The sequence below is a fragment of the Salmo trutta genome, chromosome 40 (genome assembly GCF_901001165.1).
Source record: "Salmo trutta chromosome 40, fSalTru1.1, whole genome shotgun sequence".
In the NCBI taxonomy this organism is placed as follows: Eukaryota; Metazoa; Chordata; class Actinopteri; order Salmoniformes; family Salmonidae; genus Salmo; species Salmo trutta.
Window position 1 is genome coordinate 10,336,737 of NC_042996.1, and position 13,223 is coordinate 10,349,959.

Consider the following 13,223-nt stretch of genomic DNA (forward strand, 5'->3'; position numbering starts at 1 on the left):
TTTCAGGAAGAGCTCGGGCTTATGTAAGAACGAACAGGCATGAATACCAAACAGACTGTCGCTTTTAGAAATGGTTGTATAGAGCCATTCCAGAACATGGTGTTCGCCAGCTTCCTGAGAGGCGTGAGGAGTTTTAGACACTGTACCCTAAAGACTATAGAAAGAAGTTGTGCCGGGCTGGCACTGGTGGAGTATAATGAATGTTCTCATTTTCAGCCGTTTTCAATTTGTCTCGTTATGGCCCCCGGCCGTTGCCACATTGTTAAGTTCAGCAGTGAGGTTAGATCAATTTGTTTGCTAAACAGTATAATTGTGCTTAGCTCCATTGGCAGCGCACTCTTAAAAGGGCCAATTTGAGGAACATGGAGAGAGTCTCGCAGAGAGAAGCCAAAATTGCTCTCTTCTGGAATTGCACAGCAAAACCATTCATTTGGAGAGAAAAAGTATATTTTCTCTAAACACTAGAAACCATTATATCTGGGATTTGTTGACATTTCAGTGAGGGCCTTTTTGCATATTTAATATCCTGAACAATGTGCTGAGGATTATTTTTCAATATTTGCTCACCGGAGAGAATTAACCTGCTGTATTAAGGTAATTTTTAGAAGTAAACACTTCTGGACTCAGCTTCTGTTTCAGTGAACTGCTGTGTTTGCTGGCGTAGGGCACTGTTATCGTGAGACAAACATGTTGAAGTAGTTGATTAGGAGCATATTATACACCTTCTACACAAATATTGGCTTCAGCTGAAGTATGAAATCAACAGGATAGGCTAGCCACAGAGGTATGCTTCAACAAGCTACAATCATTGTGATTAGAGCTCTATAAAAATCGAATTCCCCTTGGTAAAGGACTATTTGGTTTTGACAAAACATTGACGTCTTCTGACATTTAGCTGGACAAATGAGTTTTCTCCAGGACGCCTGTGTTACTGAGATATGAGGGGACGCCGGGTCACAAACCTATTGCTTCTGCTATCAGATACCCAGCAGACTTCCGAAGACCAATAACACTGTTCTGTTGTTGAAAGGCAATGATCCTAATAGACTTTGTCCTCTGTCATTATTTAATGTCAAGCCTTACTGTACTTCAAATGTTCCCTGTGTTCCTTGTGTGTACATGTCATTCAACCTCAGTTCTTTTCCGTGTCTATTTCTGTCTTATTCGTGTTCTTTGTAATTCACTCTTTATTGAAGTCACCGCCTTCCCTGATGAAGATGGTAGATTGTTTAGAGATTTGGTGACATACTAGGTGACAGATGACACAACAGAGCCATCGCTCCTAGCATGGGTTGTTAATCAACGGTTGTGTTAATGACTGATATAGATTCATCTGAAATCCTCTCCAACCCATGATTCCAAAGTACAAACACACACGTGCACAACATCAAATCAAATCAAAGCAAATTGTATTAATCACATGTGCCGAATACAACAGGTGTAGACCATTACAGTGAAATGCTTACTTATGAGCCCCTGACCAACAATGCAGTTGAAAAAAAATAAGAATAAGAAATAAAAGTAACAAGTAATTAAAGAGCGGCAGTAAAATAACAATAGTGAGACTATATACAGGGGGTACCGGTACAGAGTCAATGTGCGGGGACACCGGTTAGTTGAGGTAATATGTACATGCAGGTAGAGTTATTAAAGTGACTATGCATAGATGATAACAACAGAGAGTAGCAGAAGTGTGTAAAGGGGGGGGGGGCAATGCATATAGTCTGGGTGGCCATTTGATAGATGTTCAGGAGTCTTATGGCTTGGGGGTAGAAGCTGTTTAGAAGCCTCTTGGACCTAGACTTGGTGCTCTGGTACCACTTGCCGTGCGGTAGCAGAGAGAACAGTCTGTGACTAGGGTGGCTGGAGTCTTTGACAATTTTCAGGCCTTCCTCTGACACCACCTGGTATAGAGGTCCTGGATGGCAGGAAGCTTGGCCCCAGTGATGTACTGGGCCGAACACACTACTCTCTGTAGTGCCTTGTGGTCAGAGGCCGAGCAGTTGCCATACAAGGCAGGGATGCAATCAGTCAGGATGCTCTCGATGGTGCAGCTGTAGAACGTTTTGAGCATCTGAGGACCCATGCCAAATCTTTTCAGTCTCCTGAGGGGGAATAGGTTTTGTTGTGCCCTCTTCATGACTATCTTGATGTGCTTGGACCATGTTAGTTTGTTGGTGATGTGGACACCAAGGAACTTGAAGCTCTCAGCCTGCTCCACTGTAGCCCCGTCAATGAGAATGGGGGCATGCTCGGTCCTCTTTTTCCCATAGTCCACAATCATCTCCTTTGTCTTGATCACTTTGAGGGAGAGGTTGTTGTCCTGGCACCACGCGGCCAGGTCTCTGACCTCATCCCTATAGGCTGTCTCATCGTTGGCGGTGATCAGGCCTACCACTGTTGTGTCATCGGCAAACTTAATGATGGTGTTCGAGTCGTGCCTGGCCGTGCAGTCAAGAGTGAACAGGGAGTACAGGAGGGGCCTGAGCATGCACCTCTGAGGGGCCCCCGTGTTGAGGATCAGTTACGCGGATGTGTTGTTACCTACCCTTACCACCTGGGGGCGGCCCGTCAGAAAGTCCAGGATCCAGTTGCAGAGGGAGGTGTTTAGTCCCAGGGTCCCTAGCTTATTGATGAGCTTTGAGGGCACTACGGTGTTGAACGCTGAGCTGTAGTCAATGAATAGCATTCTCACATAGGTGTTCTTTTTTGTCCAGGTGGGAAAGGGCAGTGTGGAGTGCAATAGAGATTGCATCATCTGTGGATCTGTTAGGGTGGCATGCAAATTGGAGTGGGTCTAAAGTTTCTGGGATAATGGTGTTGATGTGAGCCATGACCAGCCTTTCAAAGCACTTCATGGCTACAGATGTGAGTGCTACGGGTCAGTAGTCATTTAGGCAAGTACCTTAGTGTTCTTGCGCACAGGGACTATGGTGGTCTGCTTAAAACATGTTGCTATTACAGACACTTGCCAGTTGGTCAGCGTATGCTCGCAGTACATGTCCTGGTAATCCGTCTTGCCCTGTGGCCTTGTGAATGTTAACCTGTTGAGAGGTCTTACTCACATCGGCTGCGGAGAGCGGGGTCACACAGTCTTCCGGAACAGCTGGTGCTCTCATGCATGTTTCAGTGTTATTTACCTCGAAGCGATCAAAGAAGTAGTTTAGCTCATCTGGTAGGCTCGTGTCGCACGAATGCACGCACACACGCAAACACACACACTCACACACACACACACCCTTGCATACCCCCACACACCCTAAACTCCCTAAACTCCCTACAGTATAAAAGCAAGTCTTCATACTTTGGCTGTTGTGACACATCTCATTATAAGAAAGGAACACTTGCACCCCAGGTAACACAGCCTGCCTAATGTTCCCTCTCATCTCAGCAACAGTCCTATTTAATATAGGGTTATGTAATGGCCTTGGCAGTGATTTACAGTAATTAGGCCATTGAAAGGTTAACTGCCAGGTCTGCTCCCACGTCCACAGCAGTCAGACAACTCACTGAGCCCAGCTCATTGCCTTTAATACTGATACTTATCACCACTGATGAAGCAGACCTTCTCGGTCATTGCAAAGAGAACATGGTTCTGACCGAAAAGGTTATTTGTTCATGTGAAAAAGTAGATATGTATTATTGTACACTTACAGTATTTGCAATGCAATGCAATGATACTGTAAGTAAGATTATTCAGGTGTTGCAGAAGTGAAATCTTGCTAATCTGGTATGCATAAGAACAGTCCTATCTGGTTTTGCATTGTCAATGGACGTTGCTTTGACTGAGACTTCTGTTCACATTGTCAATTAAATGTAATCAACTAGTTGAGTCCTCCTTCACTGGCAAGTCTCGTCATTTCAACTTGAGTGATTGATTAAAAATAATTACATGAACTACTGGACTTTGAATAATTTATACTTTGTTCCCATGACTCCAGCCACCCTAGTCATAGACTGTTCTCTCTGCTACCGCATGACAAGCGGTACCGGAGCACCAAGTCTAGGTCCAAGAGGCTTCTAAACAGCTTCTACCCCCAAGCTATAAGACTCCTGAACATCTAGTCAAATGGCTACCCAGACTATTTGCATTCTCTCTCTCTCTCTCTCTCTCTCTTTCTCTCTCTCTCTCAGCGATGGACACACACTTAGTCTCTGTGTGGATGAGCTGATCACAACTGAGAGCGCCACACTGGGCTGTTCAGAACAATTATGTCCACCCGGCTGCCATGCACAACCCCTCAGGTGAAGTCATAATGGAAACCTGAGGCCGCTCTTTGCAGTCACAGCTATTTATTCACATTAACACTGGAACCTGAGCAGTCACAGGCATCTGCATGGAGGCCATTCCACTGGTCAGAATTGGATACCGAATGCCAATGTATGTGAGGCCATAAGTATATCACTGGTCACACTGTTGTGTTTATCTTGTCATCTATCAAGCAAGAGTGACGTATGTATTCAAAATCTTTTGGTTACATCTTCATTAGTCGTTCCATTCAAATCTGAAATGCACGCCGGAGAATAATTATCCTATATTCCTTTATCCAAGCCTTAGCGGACAGCCTCAGCTGGTTCATTCTTTTATAACTAGTTTTTACACAGGGTTCGAATTGAGTTTATTCTGGAGAAGACAGTTCAGACAGATGAGATACACTGTGTCAAAACTAGCTAAGAATAGGGAGTTAGTCCCCCCGTTTACAAGACAGAGCTGATCTTACTCCCGGAAATGGCCTGCCCGCTCCAAGACCTCTCCATCATGGTTGACAACTCCTTGGTGTTCCCTCCCAGAGGTCAAAGAACCTTGGCGTGACCCTGAACAACACACTGCCATTCTCTGCAAACATCAAAGCAGTGACTCGCTGTTGCAGGTTTATGCTCTACAACATTCGTAGAGTACGACCTTTCCTCACACAGGAAGCGGCGCAGGTACTAATCCAGGCACTTGTCATGTTCCGTCTAGGCTACTGCTAGTCTCTGTTGGCTGGGCTCCCCGCTTGTGCCATCAAACCCCTGTAATCTATGTAGAACGCTGCAGCACGCCTGGTGTTCAACAATACCAAGTTATCCCATGTCACACTGCTCCTCCGCACAGTCCACTGGCTTCCATTTGAAGCTCACATCATCTTAAAGACCTTAACCTTACAAAGAAGCAAGGGGAACTGCCCCTCCCTATGGTCAAACCCAACATTCCAACCCGAGCAATCCGTTGTGCCACCTCTGGTCTCTTGGCCCTCCCATCGCTATGAGAGGGCAGCTCCAGCTCAGCCCAGCCCAGCCAAAGCTCTTCTCTCTCCTGGCACCCCAATGGTGGAACACGCTTTCCCCTAATGTCAGGACAGCTAAGAGTACCTGCCCAGCTTCCGAACATCTGAAACGCTAATTCTTTAAAGGGTATCTTAAATAAATGTCACAGGATTTACTTGAGAATTTCTTTTTTTTGTGTCTGGTACAGAATAACATTTCTGAATCACTTAACATATGCAACTGTGCAAAGTCTGCAGTCTGCCTGTTATTTTCAGAAGGGGATAAGATGCCAGAACAACAAAGCTTAGCGTAAACAACTAAACTGTCTTTATTTATATTTAAATCAAATCAAATTTTATTGGTCACAATCACATATTTAGGAGATGTTATTGCGGGTGTAGTGAAATGCTTGTGTTCCTTGCTCCAACAGTGCAGTAGTATTTAACAGTGCAGTAGTATCTAAAAACGATTCACAACAATACACACAAATCTAAAAGTAAAAGAATGGAATTAAGAATAACACAAAAACATTTCTGGGCTAATAATGTAAGAAAAAAAACAAAATACTGCAAAGTTGCTTAAGAGCTAGAAGCAGAGCTGCCATATCTGTTGACGCCATAGCCATAGAATAATTGTAAATAGTTATAGTTGAAAAATCAAATCTTATTGGTCACATACACATGGTTAGCAGATGTTAATGCGAGTGTAGCGAAATGCTTGTGCTTCTAGTTCCGACCGTGCAGTAATATCTAACAAGTAATCTAACAATTTCACAACAACTACCTTACACACACAAGTGTAAAGGAATTAATAAGAATATATACATATGAATATATTGATGAGCGATTGCCGAACGGCATAGGCAAGATGCAGTAGATGGTATAGAGTATAGTATATACATATGAGATGAGTAATGCAGGGTATGTAAACATTATTTAAAGTGGCATTGTTTAAAGTGACTAGAGATACATTTATTACATCCAATTTTTTATTATTAAAGTGGCTAGAGATTTGAGTCAGTATGTTGGCAGCAGAAACTCAATGTTAGTGATGGCTGTTTAACAGTCTGATGGCCTTGAGATAGAAGCTGTTTTTCAGTCTCTCGGTCCCAGCTTTGATGCACCTGTACTGACCTCGCCTTCTGGATGATAGCGGGGTGAACAGGCAGTGGCTCGGGTGGTTGTTGTCCTTGATGATCTTTTTGGCCTTCCTGTGACATCGGGTGCTGTAGGTGTCCTGGAGGGAAGGTAGTTTGCCCCCGGTGATGCGTTGTGCAGACCTCACTACCCTCTGGAGAGCCTTACGGTTCTGGGCGGAGCAGTTGCCGTACCAGGCGGTGATACAGCCCGGCAGGATGCTCTCGATTGTGCATCTGTAAAAGTTTGTGAGTGTTTTTGGTGACAAGCCAAATTTCTTCAGCCTCCTGAGGTTGAAGAGGCGCTGTTGCGCCTTCTTCAACACGCTGTCTGTGTGGGTGGACCATTTCAGTTTGTCCGTGATGTGTACGCCGAGGAACTTAAAACTTTCCACCTTCTCCACAACTGTCCCGTCAATGTGGAAAGGAGGGTGCTCACTCTGCTGTTTCCTGAAGTCCACGATCATCTCCTTTGTTTTGTTGACATTGAGTGTGAGGTTATTTTCCTGACACCACACTCCGAGGGCACTCACTTCCTCCCTGTCGGCCGTCTCATCGTTGTTGGTAATCAAGCCTACCACTGTAGTGTCGTCTGCAAACTTGATGATTGAGTTGGAGGTGTGCATGGCCACGGAGTCATGGGTGAACAGGGAGTACAGGAGAGGGCTGAGAACGCACCCTTGTGGGGCCCCAGTGTTGAGGATCAGCGGGGTGGAGATGTTGTTTCCTACCCTCACCACCTGGGGGTGGCCAGTCAGAAAGTCCAGGGCCCAGTTGCACAGGGCGGGGTTTGGAGGGTACTATGGTGTTAAATGCTGACCTGTAATCGATGATCAGCATTCTTACAAAGGTATTCCTCTTGTCCAGATGGGTTATGGCAGTGTGCAGTGTGATTGCGATTGCGTCGTCTGTGGACCTATTGGGGCGGTGAGCAAATTGGAGTGGGTCTAGGGTGGAGGTGATATGATCATTGACTGGTCTATCAAAGCACTTCATGATGATGGAAGTGAGTGCTACGGGGCGATAGTCATTTAGCTCAGTTACCTTAGCTTTCTTGGGAACAGGAACAATGGTGGCCCTCTTGAAGCATGTGGGAACAGCAGACTGGGATAGGGATTGATTGAATATGTCCATAAACACACCAGCCAGCTAGTCTGCGCATGCTCTGAGGACGCTGCTAGGGATGCCGTCTGGGCCGACAGCCTTGCGAGGGTTAACACGTTTAAATGTTTTACTCACGTTGGTTGCGGTGAAGGAGAGCCCGCAGGTTTTGGTAGCGGGTCGTGTCAGTGGCACTATATTGTCCTCCAAAGCGAGCAAAGACGTTGTTTAGTTTGTCTGGGAGTGTCCGCGACGGGGCTAGTTTTCTTTTTGTAATCCGTGATTGACTGTAGACCCTGCCGCACACTTTTCGTGTCTGAGCCATTGACTCTACTGTCTCTATACTGACGCTTAGCTTGTTTGATTGCCTTGCGGAGGGAATAGCTACACTGTTTGTATTCGGTCATGTTTCTGGTCGCCTTGCCATAATTAAAAGCAGTGGTTTTCGCTCACCAAATCAGCGTATACGTCAATATTGTTGTCTGAGGCTATCCGGAACATATCCCAGTCCATGTGATCAAAGCAATCTTGAAGCATGGAATCAGATTGGTCGGAGCAGCGTTGAACAAACCTGAGCATGGGCGTTTCCTGTTTTAGTTTCTGTCTCTAGGCTGGGAGCAACAACATGGAGTCGTGGTCAGATTTGCCGAAAGGAGGGCGAGGGAGGGCTTTGTATGTGTCGCGGAAGTTAGAGTAGAAATGATCAAGGAATTCTAGGTCAAGTGAACAAGAGGACTTGAGTTCCTGTATGTTGTTATGAACACGACCACGATTTGTTAATACATCCCCGCCCTTCTTCTTACTGGAGCTGTTTGTTTCTGTCGGCGCAATGCATGAAGAAACCGGGTTGCTGTACCGATTCTGATAACGTATCCCGAGTGAGCCATGTTTCCGTGAAACATAGAATGTTACAATCTCTGATGTCTCTCTGGAAGGCAACCCTTGCTCGAATTTCGTCTAACTTGTTGTCAAGAGACTGGACATTGGCGAGTAGTACATGTATATTCGGGAGCGGTGAGCGATGTGCCTGATCAGAAGACCGCTCCGTCTATGGAGCCTGATCAGAAGACCGCTCCGTCTGCCCCTTCTGCGGCACCATTGTTTTGGGTCGCCAACTGGGATTTGATCCGTTGTCCTGGGTGGTGGTCCAAACAGAGGATCTGCTTCGGGAAAGTCGTATTCCTGGTCGTAATGTTGGTAAGTTGACGTTGCTCTTATATCCAATAGTTCCTCCAGGCTGTATGTAATAAGACTTAAGATTTCCTGGAGTATCAGTGTAAGAAATAATACATAAAAAAACTAAATACCGTATAGTTTCCTAAGAACGCGAAGCGAGGCGACCATCTCTGTCGGCGCCATCACAGTCACTGTGTATAGTATAGATAGATGGAAAGATTGATTGATTGCTTAATAGGATAGCATAGCCTGATGTCACAGTATCCACAGAAGGTGGCGCCCCTCCTCGGTCGGGCGGCGCTCGGCGGTCGTCGTCGCCGGCCTACTAGCTGCCACCGATCTATGTTTCTGTGTCTTTTGGTTTTATCTGTCTGATCCGCACCTGTTTCTTGTCTGTCATTAGTTAGGTTATTTAGTGTGTCTTTTCAGTTCAGGATTTCGTGCGGGATTGTTTTATGTCAACTCTGGACAGTTGTTAGTGAGTGCTGCGCTCGTTGTTATATATATTTACCGGGCTGCGCCCGTGGGTCTTTTGTTTTGGGAACGTGTTTTCCCTAGTTGAATTTATGTGCGCCCTGTGCCTTTCGGCTTCTTGTGTTGTTCCCGGATTTTCTATTAAAACCCACTATCACTCGGACCTCTGTCTCCTGCACCTGACTCTGCCTCTCTACTGATCCTGGTAATCGTGACACCTGAACATAAGTTGGTTAGGTGTCTTTAGCTCTTGAACAGTTCAAGAGTTACTATTACTGTTGGTGGATTATTTTATGCTAATTTAAATTGTTATAATTTATAAGGATAAACATTTGTTTAAGTGGTAGATATTTTAAATGCTACAGCTCTTTAACACTTTCAGCTACAGACATACGTTGTTATGGTTGGTGTAAAGTTACGAACGGACCGTAAACTCACTCCACAGCTAGCTTGAAATATCGGCGATGGATGTTTTTCGTTAGCTCAAACGATTGGTACGTTATCAAGTAGGGAGGTCAATTCACTTGTGTTTGCGAGCAGAGGATCACTGGTTTGAGCATGGTATGGGGATAGGGACAGTGGACGAAGAGTGTAATGGAGTTAAGAACCTACCACAAGCTCACTCTACAGGTAGCTTGAAATGACACAGATGGAGCAATCAAATAAAATATTTTTCCATAGATCAACGGTTGGTACGTTGTCAAGGAGGGCAGTCACATGTGTTTGCTAGCAGAGGATCACTGGTTCGAGCCCGATACGGGGATAGGGACAATAGAGGAAGCTATACTGTTAGAAGCACACTGATGTCTGTTTCATTGGCATTGAGTCCATTATGTTTTATGATAATTTATGCAAATATAATGGTTTATAGCTTATAAAGGTTTTAGAGAATTTGAAGTTAGATTAGCTTGAACATATTAAAGTTGGTCTTAATTGGCGAAGGAGCAGGACCATTTTGAATAGCTATCACTGTATTCCAAGTGTTCTCATTCAAACCCATGATAATTTATACAAATGTAAAATGGTTATAAACTCAGAAAATAAAGAAACGTCCCTTTTTCAGGACCCTGTCTTTCAAAGGTAATTCGTAAAAATCCAAATAACTTCACAGATCTTCATTGTAAAGGGTTTAAACACTGTTACCCATGCTTGTTCAATGACCCATAAACAATTAATGAACATGCATCTGTGGAATGGTCGTTAAGACACTAACAGCTTACAGACGGTAGGCAATTAAGGTCACAGTTATGAAAACTTAGGACACTGAAGAGGCCTTTCTACTGACTCTGAAAAACACCGATGCCCAGGGTCCCTGCTCATCTGCATGAACGTGCCTTAGGCATGCTGCAAGGAGGCATGAGGACGATGTGGCCAGGGCAATAAATTGCAATGTCTGTACTGTGAGATGCCGAAGACAGTGCTACAGGGAGACAGGACGGACAGCTGATTGTCCTCGCAGTGGCAGACCACGTGTAACAACACCTGCACAGGATCAGAACATCCGAACATCACACCTGCGGGACAGGTACAGGATGGCAACAACAACTGCCTGAGTTACACCAGGAACGCACAATCCCTCTATCAGTGCTCAGACTGTCCGCAATAGGTTGAGAGAGGCTGGACTGAGGGCTTGTAGGCCTTTTGTAAGTCAGGTCCTCACCAGACATCACCGGCAACAACGTCGCCTATGGGCACAAACCCACCGTCGCTGGACCAGACAGGACTGGCAAAAAGTGCTCTTCACTGACGAGTCGCGGTTTTGTCTCACCAGGGGTGATGGTCGGATTTGCATTTATCTTTGAAGAAATGATCTTTACACCAAGGCCTGTACTCTGGAGTGGGATTGATTTGGAAGTGGAGGGTCCGTCATGGTCTGGGGCAGTGTGTCACAGCATCATTGGACTGAGCTTGTTGTCATTGCAGGCAATCTCAAAGCTGTGCGTTACAAGGAAGACATCCTCCTCCCTCATGTGGTATCCTTCCTGCAGGCTCATCCTGACATGACCCTCCAGCATGCCGATGCCACTAGCCATACTGCTTATTCTGTGCGTGAATTTCCTGCAAGACAGGTTATGTCAGTGTTCTGCCATGACCAGAGAAGAGCCCGGATCTCAATCTCATTGAGCACGTCTGGGACCTGTTGGATCGGAGGGTGAGGGCTAGGGCCATTCCCCCCAGAAATGTCCGGGAACTTGCAGGTGCCTTGGTGGAAGAGTGGGGTAACATCTCACAGCAAGAACTGGCAAATCTGGTGCAGTCCATGAGGAGGAGATGCACTGCTGTACTTAATGCAGCTGGTGGCCACACCAGATACTGACTGTTACTTTTGATTTTGACCCCCCCCCCCTTTGTTCAGGGACACATTATTCAATTTCTGTTAGTCACATGTCTGTGGAACTTGTTCAGTTTATGTCTCAGTTGTTGAATCTTGCTATGTTCATACAAATACTTACACATGTTAAGTTTGCTGAAAATAAACGCAGTTGACAGTGAGAGGACGTATTTTTTTTTGCTGAGTTTAGTTCAAAAAGTATCAATTGTATAACAAATCTTAATAAAATCAATAAAAGTTGAGCCAGTCTGCACATTTCAACATTGGTTTGGTGTTGATAGCTCAAACGTTTCAAGAGGAGTAGTGTCCGGAATTTGTAAAAAAGACAACAACAAAAAACATTCAAGTCTATGGCAATTGAAATGTATTGGTGGAACAAGCTCCCTCACGACGCCAGGACAGCGGAGTCAATCACCACCTTCCGGAGACACCTGAAACCCCACCTCTTTAAGGAATACCTAGGATAGGATAAAGTAATCCTTCTAACCCCCCCCCCCCCTTAAAAGATTTAGATGCACTATTGTAAAGTGGTTGTTCCACTGGATATCATAAGGTGAATGCATCAATTTGTAAGTCGCTCTGGATAAGAGCGTCTGCTAAATGACTTAAATGTAAATGTAAATGTTAATTTTAATATTGTTGTTCAACAATATTAATTTTAATATTGTAGTTCAACAAGTATGAATAGCTTAAAGCAGGGGTGTCCAACAAATTGACCCCGCGGGCCGCATTAGGTCTTCACCGAGGTATGGAGGGCCACACTTAAAATGTATATATTTTAAGTGCTGCCAAAATTTGCTGTGAATTGTCTTCTATTCATCGCTTCTGGAATTTGCGATGCTCCCTGACTGTGTAACTTTCATTTTGATCACTGTAAGCAAGCTGGACAAAGTGAATCATTATCATTTATATGGCCCTGTGGGTAGGTAAAGCAAGATATGATAGGTGATACAGTACATACTGCATGAGAGCCTTTGCTGTCAATCATCCAATGATTGATCTAGCCTCATGGCACCTTTTTGACATGAAGAGCGAGGGTCATGAGTTCACGTGAGAGGAATATGTCTACTATGTGGTTTATTGGGCTTTGATCTTCAGGCCCAGACCCATATTTAGAGATATTCATGTGTAATTATACTGTAAATAGCTATATGCAGGCCTAGCTGTTTGTTAGGGCTCTTTATGGGAGCTCTTCATGTGAACACCTCCACTGTGGCAATAATGTCAGATTACAAGGCTTTAAAGGTTGAAATCTGAATTGGCCTATTACAGCACACTCTGCCCTGATGCAGACTGCCTTCCCTTCCCCTAGCCAGTGCTCAGCCAGACAAAAAGGTTTCTGCTGCAGTAATGTATTCTGCTTGAGGCCTTCCAATCAATTGCCGTGTCCTGGCTGCTCATCCGATCACACCCACAGGGACAGGGCCAGACAACTGAGAAAGCTCTTACTGTAATTTATGTCATTTGGTCACAGCTTTATAGAATGGATGCTGTATTATATGGTGTGTTCTAACAATGCTGTTTCCAGCTATTTCAGCCTTGGGTGTTGTAATACTACAGATGTAGTATCTTAATTTGATCACTGCGCCGCAGGAAATGCAGATGAGCTTTGTGATTTACATAAATTCACTGAAAACCCACACTAACACATAGTTATTAACATCAGTGCACTTTTCACATAGTCTACTTTTGTCCAGCTAATAGCGTAACTACAAATCAGCAACATTATGGACTAAATGTTCAAATCCTGTTGCAGTA